Consider the following 15,144-nt stretch of genomic DNA (forward strand, 5'->3'; position numbering starts at 1 on the left):
AAGGATGGTGCTACTGACTAGGTGAGTAAGTAGCATGAGCAGGTAGGAGGATTCTAAGCCGAAGAAACAGGACATCCAGAGACTCCAAAAGAAGGAGGATGATGTATGTGGAACTGCACAGAGACTAGTGTGGCTGCAATGGAGAGAGGCAGGAAGTGTCTAAGGCTGAGGCAGCAGAGGCAAGAGTCAGTCAGATCATCCTAGGCCTTAGAAACTTTTTAGAGCCTGTGGGCTTTATTCCAGAGATGACTAAAAATCATTAGAAGGTGGAAGAGTTTTGCTAGGGCTGCCTTGACGAAGTACCACAGACTGAGTGGCAGAACCAATTCATTTTCTCAAAATTCTGGAATTTACAAGCCCAAGATCACGATGTCAGCAAGGTCGGTTTCTTCTAAGGGCTCTCTCCTCGGCCTGTAGGTGGCTGTCTTTTTCCCTGTGTCTTCACATGGTCTTCCTTCTGTGTGTGTCCGTGTCATAATCTCTTCTTGTAAGGATACTAGTCATATTGGGTTAGGAGCCACCCATCCTAGTGACCTTATTTTAACTAAGTTAGCTCTTTAAAGAGCCTATATCTAAATACAGTCACATTCTGAGGTACTGGGGGCTACGGATTCAATATATAAATTTTTAGGGGATGCACAATTCAGCCTGTACCAAAAGGTTTAGCAGAGGGCAATTATATAACCCCATTTAGGCTTGTCATGCGCACTCTGCTTGTAAGTTGGAAAGTGTAGCAGAGGGCCAGGACAGAAGGTGGGCCAAGAGCCAAGGTGCCATTCAGAGGGCCTCTGCTGTAATCCAGGGAAGAGACCACAGTGCGGCAGAGCCCCAGGTTTGCTTCCTGGAGACTGGTGAGTACATCCAGACAAGAAGTAACTTGGGAAAAAGGGCACTTATTACTTTGCACCAGGAGAGAAGAAGAAAAGGAAAGGAGCAAGTAAATAGCTTTGTAGCTATGATGTCAGGAAGTTGAGGTGGTTTGTTTTCATGGTTTCTGTTTTAATTTTCTTTGAGGTAGGACATCTGCTGAGAATGAGAAGAGAGAAAATTGCAGATGTGAATTGAGTAGAAAATATTTTAAATTGCCATTTCAGGGAGTGGGGAAGCAAGCTAACAAAAAATCTCATTAGAATTTCTATGCAGTGTTAAAAGCCCCGATGAGTGACCACAGATTCAAAGTGGCACCCATGTCCCCTTTTTGTGGGTTTTATTTTGCTGTCATGCTTGACTATGTGGGGACGGATGTGGGGATGGTGAAGAGCTGAATTATTCCAGAGTTCAGATTCTCAGGACACAGTATTCTTCCTGGAGAACTGCAAAAGGAGTTCTGGGCCACAGCTGTTCCAGCTCAACCCCTGGGAATTTCCCAGGTGCTTGGAATTTGAACTTATAATTTCACAAAAAAAGGCTGGGATGGTAGGTGTTTGCTGGCGGTGCTGCTGAAATGAAAACCTGCTGGAAGCTGTTTACTTTGCTGTGTGGCTCCTGGGGACTCCTTGCATATCTTGCAGCTCCTCCTGAGAGCCACATCTATGCTAGATACATTGTATCATTTTTATATTTCTTTTCTCTCTCTCTCTCTCTCTCTTTTTTTTTTTTTTTTTGAGATGGAGTTTCGCTCTTGCTGCCCAGGCTAGAGTGCAATGGTGCAATCTCGGCTCACTGCAACCTTCACCTCCTAAGTTCAAGTGATTCTCCTGCCTCAGCCTCCCAAATAGCTGGGATCAGAGGCATGAGTCACCACACCCAGCTAATTTTGTGTTTTTAGTAGAGATGGGATTTCTCCATGTTGGTCAGGCTGGTCTCGAACTCCTAGCCTCAGGTGATCTACCCACCTCTGTCTCCCAAAGTGCTGAGATTACAGGCATGAGCCACCGAGCCCAGTCTGTATTTCTTCACTTCAGCTATTTCAAATGTCTTCTTGCCTGCATGTTTCCCTGTATAAGAAACATGTTTATAATTTAGTAAAAAAAACCATTATGTTCATGCCACATAGCACTGAATAAAGTACAAGACATGATGAAGGGCTGCTGCCCCTATGTCATTCTCCTGGTTCACATGCTAAAGTACCACTGGGATTTTGCGTCATTCTGGCTGTCTTGGAATTTGAAAAAAAAAAAAAGAAATCATTTCTCTTCTGAAAATAATATGGAAATCTTACAGAGTCTGAATGCAAAGAAGGAAGGTACTTTGGGATGCCTAGGAATTTAATGCTTCCATCAGGCCATGGGTGCATGAGAATTCATTCCAAACTGTCCATTGTCTCCCTACACCAAACACACACACACACACAAACACACACACAAACACACACACACAATCTATCACAGTATTGCGCTCTTCAGAAACATAGGAGTTCAGATTTCACATATCTCTAAAGGACGGAATTTAAAGACACAATTTTCATAACACAAATTGTTTTTAAATAAGCTCTACTTACTGTGTTTTATATCAGTATATGGGCTCTTGCTGTGTAATAATAATAAATTACAAGGAATTTGTCAATAAAAAGAAGTTGAATACTGTAAAATATTGTCCAAGCAAAGTGTAGGTCTAAGATAATGCCTGAACGATTTCAAAATATGCTTATATTATAAGATAATGCCTGAACGATTTCAAAATATGCTTATATTATAAGATAATGCCTGAACGATTCCAAAATATGCTTATCTGAAACTTCTAGCTGAGGCAGGCATCGAGTTTTCTGAATAACTTCATGATTTCCATGTGAAACATCATGGTATAAACTACAGTAGTAGAAATGGGAACTTGGTGTATTCAGTCTACAATATAAAAACATAATAAAATTATTCTTAAAAATACGTTATCTTTCCATTGTTTAGGTTGTGATTGCAAAGAGGTAAAATTAGATACTACAAGGTGCTGAAAGGGAAGAAACACACTTGAATTTAGTTGCTGTTTGTAACTAGAAACCTGAATTTGTAAGGAAGGAACGGGCAGGAAGAACAGAACACAGCTGGGTAGTATTTTTATTAGATGATATCCTCAGAGAATCATTTATGTGACATTCCAAAGATAATGAATAGGATCCCCCAAGTGAAAGACCCAAATAAGATATAATTATGACAGCTAGCTCCCCTGCAGTGATGGTAACCAAACTTTTATTTTCAGGACTTTTCACTAATTTAGATATTTGTTTCTAAAATGTAGTGCATTTCTAGTTTCAGATCACTGAAATAGATACGTCCATAGAAAGTTATAAATTCTACATTCAGAATTCTTGAAATTGAAGAGAAATATAATCTCTATAACAACTTTGAATAACTGTCACAGGCTTCCATAGTCTTCAAATTAAGAGAAAATCCTTTCTCATATGTCTATCATGTATCTCACCACCTCCTTAAGACTACAGAAGGAAGCAATGCCTTATGTTTTATATAAAGCGAATAAATTTATCTAAAGAAATAAAAGGGTCACATTCACCTTAAATTAGGGGAGAAGTTTTGCCTCTGGAAATTGGGCTTTATTTCTTTTCATTGTAGAAACAATTCAGATGTTTTAAATATGCTCTATGACATAGTAAGATCTTATTTTATCTGTGAAAATTAATGGCCTCAAAGAGGCAAGCTAAGAGACAGAAAGGAGGCACCTCCATAGTTCCACAAAGCGATTTCGCCAAACTTAAATGACTATTAAAAAAACCACATGTGGCAAACAGACCTGAGAGTTTGTTCTAAATTGGAAGCATTCCACCTTCCAACTCTCCACTGAGAACCAGAATTACTTCCTTCTGCCAGAGATCTGAGAAAATCATGCTGAAGAGTGCACAGGCTATTTGCTATAATATTATTTCAATTCCATGGACTTGTAGCAATCTTCAACTATGGCACTGTGAAATTATTTTTAGATTTTTTCCAATATAATATATTTTCCCTTTTTTTTTTCTATTTTCTTCCTCTATATAGGAGCTTGTGACTATGCATGTCTAAAAACAGTGACTATCTTTGACATCCCATGGCATCACACCTTTGCCTATTAGGTCAATTTCAGTGCATACTGTTTCTTCTATTTATCAAAAGATCAAGAACTGAGTTTCCTTAGGATATGTATCACTTCTTCTGCTATGGTTCATTTCCTACTAGCCCAATGTGTTTTTTTCATGGAATTTTCTCCATCCCCACAGCCGTTTGTACTCTGGAGCTGAGATGAATTCCAAGGTGGGCGTGGAGGTGATGGGAACTATCAACACACACTTCCTCAAAATGTGGCTCCTTGGATTTGAGAGAGCAGCAGAAGCAGAAAGGTCTCTGTGATCTTCTTGTACCCTTTTCCCCTGAAGCAAGCCGTAATAGAATTTTCTGACTTTCCACTGAAGCAGGTCTTAAGATTCTCATTTGAGAGTGCATTCCCTCTACCTTTATCTCAGAGGACACAGGGGCACAAATAATAATTTAAACGAACAAGCCTTACTAAGTTCTCCCCAGTTTATTACCATTAGGTAATGCTCCTTATTTCCAATCACACTTCTCCACAACCATCCACTTCTTCACCAAATTTAGCATAAAAATACACAGTTTCCTCTGTTTCTTTGGGACTTCATTTTCTTATGAAGGCTCCAATGCCACGTAAAACTTACATTAAATATATTTGCATGCTTTCCTCTTGCTATTCTGTCTTTTGTTAAGGGATCTCAGCCATTGTCCCAGGGTTGGATGAGGAAATAAATCTTTTCTCTCATACAGAGAGAATAACAATTTACCCAGGACCTAGGCTTCTCTGTATTGCTGTAGTGTACTCTGGTTGAAACCACCAGTATAGTGGCCTACACGGCAACTTTAAGAATGGACAATCTCTTTCTACAATTTGTTATGTCTCCTCCCCTCAGTTCTCACATTTCCACATCTCTCTCCATCTTTGTCTCTCAAAACTTACTTTCAGGAAGGGTTGCAAAAAACCTCTGCACAGATCTGCAAACACCTTAGCATACTTGAGTAATTTCAATCTCAGGTGCAATTGAACTTTAAGAGCAAACACAGTTTCTTAAAGCAAAGAATTGTATCTGCTTTTGCAGAATTTCAGGCTTGAGCAAGTTTGCAGAAACTAATTGTGGAGCTACCAAAGAGACTTTGGTTTATTCAAGATATCAGAAAGTATTTGTAATCTAGTAGACAAAAAGAGACCTCAAAACAAAGAAGGTTATTTAAATGTTATAGGGTACATACAAAAAAAGAAGTTTACTTTAGGGTGTCAGTAAAAGCTTCAGGGAAAAGATGATGCTCCAGCTAATGTCTAAAAGAGATGCAGATTATTTTTAGGTGAACCAAGGAGTGAAATGTTTTCTAGCACCTAGGAATTGCTGTGAGCCAGGTGTCTAAAATAGAGTGGATTTGAGGGAAACATGAATTACTATTATTATTCAAGCAAGCTAAACAATGGGGTGTAAAACATGGCTCAGAAAGAGATGAAGAGAAACCAGGGCCAGATCATGAAGGCTTTGTGTACTTCAATAATGAAGACCTTGCCTGTATGACCATAGTTCCCAAAGTGTGTCATGTGTGCTTTTAATGGAACATAAGCTGATTCTGGGTGTTTTTGAATACTTTGGTTATTTTTATTCAAAAATTTGGGGGAAAAATCTTTTAAAATGAGTTTCTTCTATGAAGGCCATATGATACAGGTTTTTACATTTGTAGAAGTAATATAAAATGCCCTGCACTATTGCTACTACTAATAATAAATGTATCCAATGTTTTATGACATAAATAAAAGGATACATTAAGTAATTATATGAGTGGTAATTAGATGTGGCAAATGTCATAAAAGTGGTATATAAATGACTTCAGTTTGAAAAACATAAGAGAGATAATAAAGGACGGTTGCAATAGTCTCCCCGAGTGAAAACCATCAGCAGGAGTTACCATGCATGTCATTACATGCTTGTCCCACATATTCAATCAGTGCCATTCTGGGTTTTAACAAAGGGTACCCATTCTGAGTTTCACCCATCTTCCTCAGCCTTCTTCCTGCCTGATGGAAACACCAGGTGTTAGCTCGGGCTTGTGATGTGAAGAAACAGAATTGAGTGGTTTTTGGTGAAAGATACCCGTCTCCATTTTAATGCAATAGGTAGTCAAGCATTTGATTTGAACATGAAGCAATGGATCTTACTTCCCCCTTGTGCCTGCATGTGTGTATGTGCACATACGTGTGCCCCTGCACGCGCGTGCGTTTGCACGCACGCACGTGCGTGCTCACACACACACACAGAGGCACAGAACAAGGCAGGGAGGAATTCCTTTCTGGAATTCAGTCAAAAATTATTATTTTCCACTCCAGTGGAGATCACATTTCAGAACTCATCCAAGGAGACAAAATCAAAGGAATTGATATGTCTTTGCATTAAAAGTAATTTGCAGGGTCAGTGACCTGAGCTATTTCTATGGCTATTTCAGTTTCCACTCGTTTTCTGTCCCTTCCAATAAAAGCAACTAATGAGATGTTATTGCCTAGTCTATTAAACAGACTCTATTTCTAAACTCCCCCTAAGTAAAAGAGATACTGTGAACAGTTTCACATGAAATTTTGGTGGTATTTACAGTCGTCACTTAACCACTCATGACTTAATTACATATTGACTTATATTACTTACTAGTTATTTTGTTGGTGACAGTCTTGTTCACCCAACAAGACTGTAGTTTCTGATGAGGGTGTCGTTATTTCTTGTATGCATCTCTCAGAGTAGCTTGCACAGGATTAGGCATATGGTAAGTGCTAGATAAATATATGTCCTTTTGTGGATACAATACTTAGTTTATAAATTTTTACTAGGGCATGGAGGAAGCATAAAAGATGAATAAGTCAAACTTCAGGGATGATTAGGGGACTTAGAAAATCTGATTCTATCATGATTTCTCATGGAGTAGGTTTCCTCTTGAAGCTGTTTGGCACAAAATGGTTGATTTCACCTCTTTGACCATTTTAACCAATGGTTTCCTTTAGAAGGAGAAATTTTTCTGCCATTAAGCATTGGAACACAGTTTAAATTCTCTGGTCTTGCTGAAATCACAGTGGTATGTCCTTCTGAACACAGTTGTCCAACTTTCAACTTGTCAGCGAAACAGATTGTAGTAGGTAGCATGAGAAAGTATCATTACTGGGTACTCTAGGACAGCCCAAAATGGAGACTGCAAACCCTTGGGTACTCTCAGAAATCCAAAAGTATCTCTATGCAAAATGTTTGTTTCTGCACTGCAATTTTAATATTTCAAAAGTGTCATTCTAACCTTAAAGTATTTTAAATTAAATGAAAATACAACTTATCAGAAATTTGTGTACAGTAAAACAGTGTTTAGTGAGAAATTTACACTAAATCTATACAATAAAAAGATGAAAGATATAAAATCAATAACCTGGATTCTATTATACACAACTAAAGAAAAATTAAAAAAAAAAACGAAATAAGCAGAAGAAAGTAAATAATAAAAATTAGAGAAGAAATTAATGAAATTGAAAACAGGAAAACTAGAAAACAACAAAAACAGAAGCAAATTCTTTGGAATATTCAAGAAAAGTGATGAACTCTGACAAAACTAACAAAGAAAAAAATTAGACGATGCATATTACTGGTATCAGGAATAAAACAAGAGAATATTCACTAAGACCCTGAAGACATAAATAATAACAATGATAATAATAATAAGCAAATACTGCAAATAGCTCCACAAATGTAAATTTGACAACTCAGAGGTAAGGAAACAATTCCTTAAAAAAATAAGCCTATCACAATTTATACAAAGGGAAATATATAGCTTAAATAGCCTTATAACTATTAAGAAAATTGAATTTTTAATTTAACAACTATCAAAATAGAAATTAGCTGGGCTAACCAAGTCAAAAAGAGAGAAGACACAAATTATCAATATTAGAATTAAAAGAGGTTTCATCACTACAGATCTCATGGACGTTACAAGCATAAGAGACAAATACTGTGAACAAGTCTATGTCCATAAATTCATTAACTTAGAGGAAATGGACCAGTTCCTTGAAAGATAGAAAGTATCAAAAACTCACACAAGGAGAAATGGAAAATACAGCCTGTATCTAAGAAAAATTAAATCAATAATTACTAATATTTCCCCAAAAAGCACCAATTTTAGACGGTCTCTGCACCATAAATCTTTCAAACTTCATACTTTTCTAAAGCCTCAATGTCCCCACAAACAGGCTATAAACACTCCACTCAGGTGACTAGGTATATCAGTGCCACAAAGTTGGTCATTACCACAAGTTAAAACTTCCTGCCCTCCTCTGCCTATGACCTAATGACATTCAACACACCAACAAATTTCCCTCATGTCCTTTGCCTGTGAAATCCCACTGTAAGTAAGGACACTTACCCACAGGTTGATCCTCATTCATTCTCCCTCCCACCCCACTATGCCACCATTTCTCCCTACGTGCTTGGTTAAGTCCACTTTGGGAGCTCCTCCCGTATGGCTCCCTGTGTGGTATGCCATGCCTCTGGTCTCTAAGACCTATGAGCTACTCAGGAGGCTGAAGCAGGAGAATGGTGTGAACCCAAGAGGCAGAGCTTGCAGTGAGCTGAGATCCAGCCACTGCACTCCAGCCTGGGTGACAAAGCAAGACTCCATCTCAAAAAATAAAATAATAAAAAAAATAAAAATAAATAAATAAATAAATATTTCACTTTCATATACACCTGAGAGTAATATTCGTGGCCATGTTGGAATGATTCTTAAAGACTCTCTAAGAGTAACTTAATCCCCAATTAACAACACAACGTTCTTGTTGAATTCTACCAAACATTTAAAAAAGAAGAAATGCCATTTCTCCACAATCTCCTCCAAAAATTAGAGAGAGACTTCTAGAGTATCCTAACTTACAGCTCATTAGAGAAAGTAATTATGGTCTGAGTAAGTAAGTCTCTGTAAGTTAGAGCATCCTAACTTACAATTCATTCTATCAGACCATCATTATTCCAATAGTAAAGCCAGATAAAGACATAACAAGAAGAAAGAAAAGCTATAGAGCGATATATCTCATGAACAAAGATGTAAATATTTCCCACAAAATATTACAAATTAAATCCAACAACATATAAAAAGAATTATATACCATGACTAAGTGGAATTTATTCTAAGTAGGCAAGGTTGGTTCAACATTCAAAAATCAATGTAATTTACATATCAACAAGCTAAAAAAGAAAAATCATATGCTCATATCAATTGATGCATAAAATGCAGTTGACAAAAGCTAATATCAATTCATGACCAAAAAATGCCAGCAAACTAAAAACAGAGGGAAATTTGCTCAAGTGATTTAAAAAATCTACAAAAAAAAAAAAAAATCACACAATTAACAACATATTTAGCGGTGAGGAACTGGACACTTCACCTCTAGGATCAGCAACAAGGAACGACTCCTATTCAAAACCATACTGGAAGTTCTAGTTAGTGCAATATTAACAGGAAATAAAATAAAAACCATGCAAATTGGAAAGAAATAAAACTGTCTTTATTGGAGAATAGTGTTAAAAACCATGATCTGAGGATGTTCAAGGACTAGTTGAGAAGATCAGAGGAGCCTCACTAAAGTTTGGTCAGGGAGGTAGTCCATCAATATGCAAAAAGATGAACCTACGCACAAACCTTTGACAAAAGTTGACTCAATATGAGTCACAGATCTAAATGTAAAATGCTAAACTCTAAAATTTCTAGAAGAAAACATAGGATAAAATCTGCATGAATTTGAATTTGTTTATCAGTTTTAGATACAATGCCAAAAAACATAATTTATGAAAGATAAATGGATAAGTTAGACTTTATTAAAATTGCTCTCCAAAAGACAATATTAAGAGAATAAATAGGTGTTACAGACCGTGAGAAACTATTTACAAAATACATAGTTAATAAAGGTTTTATATTAAAACAAATACAAATAACCCTTAAAACTCAGCAACAAGAAACCAAGCAACCCAATTTAATAATGTCCCAAAGATCTAAGCAGACCTCTCACCAAAGAAGGTGAACAGTGATGAATAAGTGTACAAAAACATGTTCAGTCTCATTTGTCTTTATCTGTATTCATTTCCTATTGCTGCTGTAATCAGTTATCACAAACTTAGTGGCATAATCAACACAAATTTGTTATTTTACAGTTCTGTATATCAGAAGTTTGAAATGACTTACAGCAAAAATCAAGGAGTCAGCAGAACTGCATTCTTTCTGGATAATCTAGGGGAAAATTCATTTCATGCCTTTTCTAGCCTCTAGATATTGAGATGCTTCTAAACATATATATGTATGAATTCATATACACATATATATGTCCTTGCTCTGTGAACTGAGGGGGCCTAGAAGCCATGACACCCAAGTAGCAGTAAGCACATCTAGAGTTCAGATCATGACTGTTTCCCTGGGCTCCTTGGAGAAGTGGCTGATTGTAGGCTTGGGGAAGGAAATATATAAGATTAGACTGAAGCATCTGGTAGTGCCAGTAAGTAAGGAAATGAAAGAAAAAAAACACACATAATTTTGGGAACATGCCAAGCGATACCAGGGACAACTGAAAAAGCTCCCAATGGCCAAATCTAAAATTATTTGAGCAACAAGATAAATAAAATATTATTGGATTATAGCCCAAAGAATTAAATAACTATCCATGAGTCCATACTGAAATAAATAAGTGATTTAATAAATAGATAAGCAAGAGAGAAGAACCAAATTTCCTATACAGAGGAATTCCAAATAATTTAGGTTCAAGGAGGTGGCGCATAACTCCTCACTTTTTAAGTGCGGGCTGCACACAGTGACTCCCTTCCAGAAAGTAACGTATAAAAATGGGAGGAAAAGTAACTTCACAACGGAGAAATATGCCAAACATTTCCTCAACAATATAGCAAATGTTAACATTAACAGTGATAAGTCATTTTGATAGCGTGCACCCTTGCTATGATGTGATGAGAATGGTGCTTTACCTGTATCTTCCTCTGTAAAACTTATAATCCCAGTTTAATCACGAGAAAAACATCAGATAAATTCCAATAAAGGGCATGCTACATGACACCTGACCAGTACTCTGCAAAACTGTCAAGGTCATCAAAGACAAAGAAAGTGTTTGAAAACTGCCACAGTTAAAAGAAACCTAGGGAGACAAGACAATGAAATGCAATGTAGTATCCTGGATGGGGTCCTAGAACAGAAAAACAACATTAGATAAAACTAAGACAATCTAAATAGGTTTGGACTTTAGTTAATAATGATATCAGTATTGGTTTGTTAATTGTGACAAACGTGCCACATTCATGTTAATAAGGGGAAACTGGGTTTGGGTTGTATGAGAACCCCCTGTACTGTACTGTCTTCACAATTTTTCTGTAAATCTAAAACTTTTCTGAATGTAAAAGATTTTTAAAAAATCTTTATTCTAATTAATCTAGATCACCATCTTAGAACAGTTTTACCACAAGACTTGGTATACACACTTCTGTATTTCTTACAGTCATGTTTATGCCAAGTGATTATAGGTATATTTAATTTGGGATCAATATATCTGGGAACCAGTAGCAGGTTTGAGCTAAATTATTGTTTTTATATTGAATTATTTTACTAGAAATAAATATGAAATGTATCTACTGCATGAAACATCCACATGTGACAGTTCCATGATATAAAAACTTAATTTTTTAAAATAAAATAAGGCTTCAATTCTACATGGTGAAATGACAATGTGTGCAAATGCAATACATTGCCTTCATCCTTTTAGACTACAGAGAATAGAACAGAATAGAACAGTAACTTAAAAAAATAAAATATTCAAGTCAAGTAAAGGCTTAATGACAAATAATAGCTTCATGAGGATTTGAAATTTTAAATGCAAAATGAGAGGATTCATTTCTAATAAATTGTAATTTCCTTCAAGAGTCCAGTGATGTACTTTGTTGAAAATATAATTTTTTTCTTACTTTGCAAGAGTTGAAGCCAACTTCATATACAATTTTCCAGTCTCTGATTCCAGAAATAATTGGATTACATACCAATTTAATATAAATTTCAATGTTACACATGCTAATTTTATCTTGAAATGAAGATAGTTAAACATTAGGATTTTGTTTGTGGAGGAATGACAGATTATGCTGAATTTTAATTTATTGCTATTTAGATACTATTGTAATGCCAACAGTCATATTCTGAATTTGCTTGATTAAAGTCAATGGATAGTAATAAAGACAAAAATGGATCAAAAGCATTATATTTCTCACTATAATTAGAAGTTCTTTATGTTTACTTATTATTTTGTATTCATAGATTAGTTTTTGATTGCATTGTTGTATAGAAACCATAATCATAGTAAATTTATACCAAATTGTGTTATTATTTATTTACTTATTATTTATTATTATCTTTTTTTGTTGTTTTTGAGACAGAATCTCACTCTATTGCCCAGGCTGGAGTGCAGTGGTGAGATCTCGGCTGACTGCAACCTCTGCCTCCCGGTTCAAGCTATTCTCGGGATTTGGGTTCCCCAGTAGCTGGGATTACAGGTGTTTGCCTCCACACCCAGCTAATTTTGTATTTTTAGTGGAGACGGGGTTTCACCATGTTGGCCAAGTTGGTCTCAAACTCCTGACCTCAAGTGATCCTCCTGCCTAGGCTTTCCAAAGTGCTGGGATTACAGGAATAAGCCACCGTGCCTGGCCCCAAATTTTATGTTATATATGTAAGTCACATTCTAATAAAACAACACTATAGGTCTAGAAGACTGTTTCTTTGAGATAAGCTAATGCATTACTCAAATTTCAGAAACACTGCATACAGGGCTCATAAAATTCTCACAATAGCAGGCCACCATTGAAGAATATCAGTTGTTATTTTGAAGTAAATCAATATTAGATTCCACCTGTTGGCCTTTTGTTTCCACAATTAATGCTAATATGCAATGATCTTCTAAAACATGCATTATTCAGATAGAAAAGTCACCAGGTATAAATAAATCTGTTATGAATAGTGAGATCTAGTGAACTGCCAAGTTTAAAAAATACGGTGGCACAGTGAAGAGATAAAATGCACAGTTTAGTAGAAAGAAAGAGTAAGATCATTGAAGCCAAATTATCAAAGAAAACAGCAAAAGGAAAGATTTTTTATTTTTTTAACTAAAAGGAAACGGAAATAGAACTAGTGCTCAATATAGCTTCATTAATGCGTACTTTACCAGTTCTTTTTCCTGGGATATCTCTTCTTACAAAATCAGACAAAAGTGCTGTCTTTTCACAGGGATTGGAAAGTAAGGGAAACTGAGTCTGCATATCAGGGAGATAGGTTAAAATTGTTAACCTATGGTTGATCTATTTTTATTATACAAAGCAACATATGTGACTACTTTGTTTAATATACAATTAATATTTTTTTCCACTAAACCAAACTGTGCTTTTTAAGTCTTAAATGCAGATTTGGCACTAAGAAAATCCTGGTGTTAAGGCTTATGTTGTGACAGAAGCTAGTTGATTCAGAAAAATAAACTCTTGTTTTCTATTTCTATGGCTTCTCTTCCAGGTTTTGGCAGAAATGTGAATATTAGCAAGGAAACTGTGGGATACATGATCCAGTCATCATAACCTTCTTTGGAACTGGTATTGATCCAGCAGCAGCTTTCAGTACTGATCTTAAAAACAAATAATATGATTGGATCGATCATCACAAAGGGAGCAGGAATTTGAAGGATGTATCTGGGTAATTCAAACCGAAAACACCTAACTCCAGTTCATTAAAAATCATTTCATATTTGTATAAGAATAATTTTAAAAGAATCTAGATGTAGTTATAATTTTAGAAGTAGTCATATTTCTAGAATCTTCTTTAAATTCTTGTTATTTGAATATGAAATTATTATAAATCAGTTGAATAAATAACTATATCCATATGAAATTTCAAACTAATATGTACATTAGAAGTATATTCATTTTTCGAGAAGAAATATTTTTGTCCCACAATATTAAATTTGTATATGTGTTTGTATGTTTGTGTGTGTTTTAAGTAACTAAACTTTGAGTTCCTTTTAAAACTGTGGGAGTATTTTATTACATAAAAAATTTTCAGACAGAATGGAATCTAGATATGGAAAGCCTATTTCTCTCATATCTAAAAATTCTGATCTATTTTAGCAGTCTTATGTGGTTACATCTAGCATGAACTCACAGTAGCTAGACATGTTTTTCCAAATCTGACAAAAATTTTAGTTACATCTACACAAATATTTAGATCTTTCCAGTCTATAATATTGTGTGAAAGAAACCCAGTATAGAATTTTATTTTCTTTATTTTGGGTAATATTGTATTTAATATGACACACACGACTAGATGAAACTGTTTATCTCTATAAAAAAGAGAAATTATGCATTTAGTTCATCAATTTGTGCTCTCTGCAGTCCAATTAAAAGTGTCATTTTAGGCCAGGCACAGTGGCTCACGCCCTTAATCCCAGCACTTTGGGAGACCGAGGCGGGCGGATCACGAGGACAGGAGATCGAGACCATCCTGGCTAACACGGTGAAACCTCGTCTCTACTAAAAAATAGAAAAAATTAGCCGGGTGAGGTGGCGGGTGCCTGTAGTCCCAGCTATTCGGGAGGCTGAGGCAGGAGAATGGCGTGAACCCTGGAGGCAAAGCTTGAAGTGAGCTGAGATAGCACCACTGCACTTCAGCCTGAGCGACAGAGCAAGACTCCGTCTCAAAAAAAAGAAAAAAAGAAAAAAAAAAGGGGGGGGAAAAAGTGTCATTTCGACTCTTTGGCTTGAATAGATGAATCCCCAGTTTCTTCCTGAGTTCAGGCTTTTCCTGCAGCCACTCATCTTTTGCATTGCATTCAGATTTTTTTCTTTCTAAAACAAAATAATTTCAAAAGGTAAACAAAGACTTCCTTGTCAATAAACACAAGACATATTTACCTGCCTTTCCTTTCTTGACATCACAGAAGTTTTAAAATAACTCTTTCCTTCCTGAACTGCAGGTTTCTTCTGCCTCTCCAAGCTTGATTCTCTCCTGTCTTTCTCCCGAGATTCTGGCTTCACTTTCTTTGCTCCTCTTGCAGAGTTCTTTCTTTACAGAGAAGTCATTGCTTGAAATTCCTCAAGGCACTCTACTCAGCCACCTAGACTCTCTCCTTAGG

General features: G+C 36.1%; 1 long non-coding RNA gene across 1 annotated transcript; it reads left to right on the plus strand.

The window, feature by feature from the left end:
- Nucleotides 1–779: 779 nt before the first annotated feature.
- On the plus strand, nucleotides 780–14,040 carry LOC102136049 (uncharacterized). Its single transcript, XR_010586200.1, has 3 exons — nucleotides 780–851; nucleotides 4,145–4,264; nucleotides 13,533–14,040. It is a non-coding gene; the product is annotated as an uncharacterized lncRNA (long non-coding RNA).
- The last annotated feature ends 1,104 nt before the right edge of the window (nucleotides 14,041–15,144 follow it).

This window comes from Macaca fascicularis, chromosome 4 (assembly GCF_037993035.2).
Source record: "Macaca fascicularis isolate 582-1 chromosome 4, T2T-MFA8v1.1".
NCBI classification, from domain to species: domain Eukaryota; kingdom Metazoa; phylum Chordata; class Mammalia; order Primates; family Cercopithecidae; genus Macaca; species Macaca fascicularis.